This window comes from Papaver somniferum, chromosome 3, assembly GCF_003573695.1.
Source record: "Papaver somniferum cultivar HN1 chromosome 3, ASM357369v1, whole genome shotgun sequence".
Classification (NCBI taxonomy): domain Eukaryota; kingdom Viridiplantae; phylum Streptophyta; class Magnoliopsida; order Ranunculales; family Papaveraceae; genus Papaver; species Papaver somniferum.
This window is the reverse complement of record NC_039360.1, coordinates 94,775,652-94,781,651: the sequence shown is the minus strand read 5'-3', so window position 1 is coordinate 94,781,651 and position 6,000 is coordinate 94,775,652.

Genomic DNA, 6,000 nt, shown 5'->3' with positions numbered 1-6,000 from the left:
CTGCAGCAGCAACTGCACAAGGAACAGAGGGCAGGCAACAACAGGGCAAAAGCAACAGCACAAGGGCTTCTGGCTTAGCAGCAAAAGAGGAGTGTAAACAGTGGCTCTAGGCCAAATTGGAAGCAAACCAGAGAACAAAAGAATGGCAAAAACAGCAAAGATTAAACAGACTAAAAACTAAACAGCAACAAAACAGTGAACAAAAACAAAACAAAATGGAACAAAGTGAAAGTGACACAAAGGAAATTAGCCTAAGGCAGGGAAGATGGTGAAACTAACATGGTGACAATGCAAGGCCAAGGGAAGAATACAGGCATACAAATAGAATGGGAAGAGAATTAGCTTGCTATGAGCACTAATTTTCCCAATGCTCAATCAACACAATGCACCTAAGCATACAAAATGGAATGGCAAGATAATCAGCTTGCTATGAGCACTGATTTCTTCCATTACTCAATCAATTCAGTGCTTCAAAGGCTTCTAGCCTAGCATTCCACTAAACTAACAGTGAATTAAGACAACAGTTTGAGAAACATGCACAAACATTAAACATCAAGAGGAGCATCAAGCATTAACAGTGAACAACATTAACCTAACATGATAAACTAACACTAACAGGGACTAAAACAGTGAAAGATTAAATCATTAACAAAACATGAAACAGCACACACATTGAAATTAAACATCAAAACAGGAAATTATCATACAAAAATTAAACATTAGTATCAAAACAGAATTAAAAATAAGAACATTAAATTATAAAAACCCTAAAATTGAACAGTTAAAATTGATCTTGAAATTAACATTAAAATTAAAATTAAATTAAAACTGAAATTTAACCCTAATTGGTTACTTGGTTAATCCAAGAACACCTTCTACACATACAACACCCCCTCTATTTATACCCAAAAATGAAGAACCCTAATTTACGAAACCCTAATTTTCAACAGTGACCTAGGGATCGATTTTGTAACCTGATTTGATGTGATGAGACCATTCCATCTTCGACCCATGCTTCCACTTGTTCTCCTGTATCACCTCCATGCATCAATTGCTTCTCTAGCACACGTTAATCCATCAACCCATAACCTAGGGTTTAGGTTAGGTAATAAGTTGATGGGATAAAGGGCTAGAATGATGGGGGAAGCTTTCAATCACGTGTAGGATGATGACGGAGGTGGTATGGTGGTGTCAGGGTTGGTGGAGCAGGTGGCGGAGCTGGTGGTGGTGGCAGCGAGTTGGTGGAGCAGGTGGAAGGGGAAGGCTCTGCTGTGGAGAAGTGATGGAGGAGAGGTCGACTGTTTTGGGAAGAAGGGTATTAGGTATTTGGGTATTAAGGTGTGAGGCAGGGATAAAGATTTTGATGTTTCGCGAATCTTAGCCGTGGAATGTGGATCTGGTAGGTAGATCGGACGGTGATGCGGAGGCAAACGAGGAGCGACCGTCGGATGAAGGGATACAACGAAACGAACGGTGCTAGATTAGGTTAGGTGTTGTAGTGTAAGGCGGAGATATCAAACTTTGATGAACAGCAAGGGAGCAACCGTTGGATTCAACTACCATCTAATCTGAAGGCTTGGAATTTCAGCGCTGTGGTGCTTGGCAGAGACTTCAGATTTTGATGCTCTATGAAGGAGCGACCATCGGATGCTTATGAGAACTGATCTGATGGCTGAGAACGGAGGCGTTTTTGTGTGTAGAAAATGAGGTTGTGCGCACCATTCTTCGCGGCTTCCTTGCATGATTTCTCCCGGCTTTTCACTACTTTTCTGCTCTTTTTGCTCCGCAAGTCATCCAGACTTTATTTATTACCTAAAAATGCAAAATTAATTAATAAAAATATTTATTCTTGAAAACAATGAAAATACAGAATATGGGATAAAATGTAGAATTAATGCATAAAAGATGAGTTAAATGCCAACAAAAAAGGATAAATATATACAATATTTGGCACTCATCATCAGGGAATGCTTTCATCTGAATACCGAAGCGAAGTAAGGAAGCTGAAAATAGGCTTACAATGGCATACGCGTAACTCCAAGGCATACGCATTATACCTGGACAGGACTCGAAAGCTAGTGATGCGTGCAAATGCATCGGCATTAGCCTTCAAGGCTACAAACTTTCATAAAACAACGGTAATATGGAAGGGTGTGGAAGCTACGTTTGAGGCATCATGCATGCTTGCTAAGCATGTTTGCAATGTAAAATTTACGTGCACTTTCCTGGTGAACTTCGAAGATTTACATGCCAGTCACTTCACTTTGGAGTGGCGCATCAGGGAGTTTTGGCCTGCTAGGTATAGCGCCAGAGACGGAATTTTTCGGTCAGTTATATAAGTATTATTTGATTCTACAATCTGCACTGAGGAATAAGATCTTGACCAAAATTTCTTACGCTTTCTCCTTTTCAATCCTAAAAAAATCCGTCCGGATAACTCGCTTGGAATTTTCATTCAGGTTTGAATTCAAAATTGGCAGTGGTTGGATGATCAATCTCTGATTCGAAAGATCAGAGATCTCGGACACCATTATACTAGTGTTTAATTATATGGACCTAGGTATGAAATTTAAACCTTTTGAATTCCTAATCTTCATTTTCAACGTGGTTAAATCTTTCAGTCTCAATGTAATTGGATAAATCAATATGACTTCACCACTAACTTTTACAACTAAGCACATGATATCACTAGACCACTGCTGACAAGGAACACAAAAACCTTAATCTTCAAGATAATTTCAAAATTATTCTTAGGTGTTTTTAGGAATTTGGATGTGGTTTACGCATTAAATAACTCACCTTGTTACACTCAAGAACAATACTAAGATTAGCCTTGGATAGATTTCATCAACATGAATGATGGATTAAGAGAAGTTGGGAAAAATATCGCTCGGTCCTTTTTTAGGTGGTCCCAAGTCAGTTTGGTCCTTTGGGAAAACGCCTTTACCGTTTGGTTCATAATTATTTCAAAATATTAAATGGATAAAAGTACCCTTCCTTTAATTTCTACTTATTTTTTTTGTAGCAGTTCATTCTTCAAAATGAACTCCTATTAATTTCTACTTATTTTTTCAGAAATCACCTATATAAAATAGAGTTCATTCCATAAATGAACTCTATATAAAAACCTAAAAAAAACAGAGTTCATTCTAGAAAGGAACTCCATATAAAAACCTACAAAAAACAGAGTTCATTCCAGAAAAGAACTCCATATAAAAACCTAAAAAAAACAGAGTTCATTCCAGAAATGAACTCCATATAAAAACCTAAAAAAACAGAGTTCATTCCAGAAATGAACTCCAGATAAAAACCTAAAAAAACAGAGTTCATTCCAGAAATGAACTCCATATAAAACCCTAAAAAAACCAGAGTTCATTCCAGAAATGAACTCCATATAAAAACCTAAAAAAACAGAGTTCATTTATGGAATGAACTACATCTTCATCATCTTCGTCGTCTTCAACAGCAGCAGCAACATCAAAAATCGTCTTCATCATCTTCGTTTCAATCTTCATCTTCTTTTGACAGCAGCAACATCAGATCTTCATCATCATCTTCAACAGTAGCAGCAGCAAAAAATGACGAAAAACGAAAAATCATCGTCGTCTTCATCATCATCTTCATCATCATCAGCAGCAGAGACAAAAACATTCAAAAAAAGTTCATCACAATTTCGTTTTCATCGTCTCCACCATCTTCATGACACATGTCAGCTCCAATTAGAACCATGAAGTTATAAAGTTAAGAGATGAGCATGATAAATATCCTATAAAGTTAAACGAGTCAAGGTTTTTATCTTCAGATATTCTTCTTTTTTAGAGTAGTGAATGGTAACCGAAAGTTCAATAGAAAAATTATCATAGCTAAAAGGTGAGATTTCCTAGAAAAGGTTTTATTGATAAAGAATGGACCATGAATAAGGGTTTGAGAATATGAGTGTTGAGATGATGAAAATGATGGAATGGATTGGGAGGAAACATGAGGTTTAGCCATTGGTTGAGAAGGACATAGAAGAGTACTTTCTAACGTAGATGTTATGGAGAATCAGCCTTCAAATAGCTAGGGGACTGGGGTAACGAAGAAGGAGATACGATCGACTTTAGGATTAACTCTATAAAGAAGAATATGCAGATAAGAATCATAACTATTATAGTGTTTATTTACCATAAAAAGGATTCGGTTTTCTTCGAACTTTTAATGAGTTCTTCCGACATCGCCTTTTTCGCAACCTTAGTGAAAACTTATAATAGATTTGAAGCAAGACGGACTATTTATGATTCTTAAGCGGAATCGAGATGAAAAAAATCAGAAAAAGTAATTGGGGAGGTTGGGTAGAACAACTGTGATAAAACCTAAAAACCTTCCAATGAATCTGGATGTAACAATTTCCAATGGGCATGATGACAAGAAGAATCACGAGAGCTATAAGGATCTAAGAAAACTAGGAACCTAGCAACCTAATACTAAGACTAATTGGGAAATGAAAATGGCCAGGTAGCAGAGAAAAGAGGATCTCCCATTCTAGTTTTCGTCCAGATTTTCTAGTTTCTTTGGTAGATGTACTCTGGCTAACTAGTTATCATGTCTTTCATTATCTTAACTCTTTATACGCTCCCTGTCCATGTTTTTTACAAGTGGGGACGGGTTTTTGTCAAATTGTAAGGAACTCATAGTTTTCATTAAAAAATAATAATCCTATTTTATCCTTTTACATTAAGGCCATCTTCATTAAAAAAAACTTTGTCGCAACAAAATAAAGATTAGATAAAAACATAAAAATATAGAATATTCATTTTTTCCTATTGTTATCTTTTTATCTATGTTAAAGAGATGAACCCAAACCAAACAAATGACTAGGAATGTAAGGAGGTGGAACGTTATGAACCGACTTCATTCTGCTCCATCAATATTGTTATAACCACTATAATTCTTCTTCAATTGAGGCTCTTGACATGATGAAGAAGACGAATCATACAAACGAACCCAAAGAAGAAGAGTAAGCATATTTAGATATCTGTAATTTTTTGTTTTAGTTTTCTTTTGTTTAAGTTTTGGGGCCGGACCAGTTGAATTAATTTTAGGTAAAATCGACAATGTAGATGTTAAACTCTTCTTATACAAATTCTTACATCAAATACTTCTCTTATATCCCCAAAATGATTTTGAATTTGGAGATGCCACTGAGGATGATATAATGATGATTTATATGTTATAATTGTTGGGGGAGACTTACATATCCGAGCACCTATGCGCAATAGGAAAACTGCACAAGCAATAAAACACAAATGCATAAAATAAACAACTACAACTATATAGAAAACAATCACACAACATCGGTAATTACGTGGAAAAACCCCTAAAAACCACGGGCAAATCTTCCACTATAATCAATAATGGGATACACACAATTCTCCCAATTTGGGGATAACAATAACTTCAAGGTGCATATAGCACTTGGATAACAAATTTTCCTAATTACACTCACCACTAGGGTGGATCAACAATTCATTCACCTAAATAGGTAAGATTCACTATCAATTGACAATAGCAAGAATAAGAGATACTTACTACTAATGTTTGGACAAACCCTAGATTTCCCCCCTTTAAAGAGATGTGGAAATTGATCAATCAATCTTCACCACACTAACCAATATATCCTTAAACTAGAACATTTCCTCTTCCTCTTCAAGATTAACCCGAATCTCGCCAAGAAATCAACTTTAATGGTGGTTTCACCTCTCTTTCTCACTCACTCTCTCTACCTCCTTTCTTTTCTCACGACATCTCCTGATGCCTTAGTATAACCTAACATAGGCACTGCTATCTAGCTCCTCCCATTTTTTAAGGGGATACCTATTGTTGGACCCATAAGAAGGGATAAGCCCAAAAATCTCCCCCTCACGACTTATGGCGAGGTACCAGTCACCACCAAGCTCGTCCTGCTGCAGAAATACACATGCTTGTACTTTGGTAACGACTTTGTCATCATATCAGAACCAT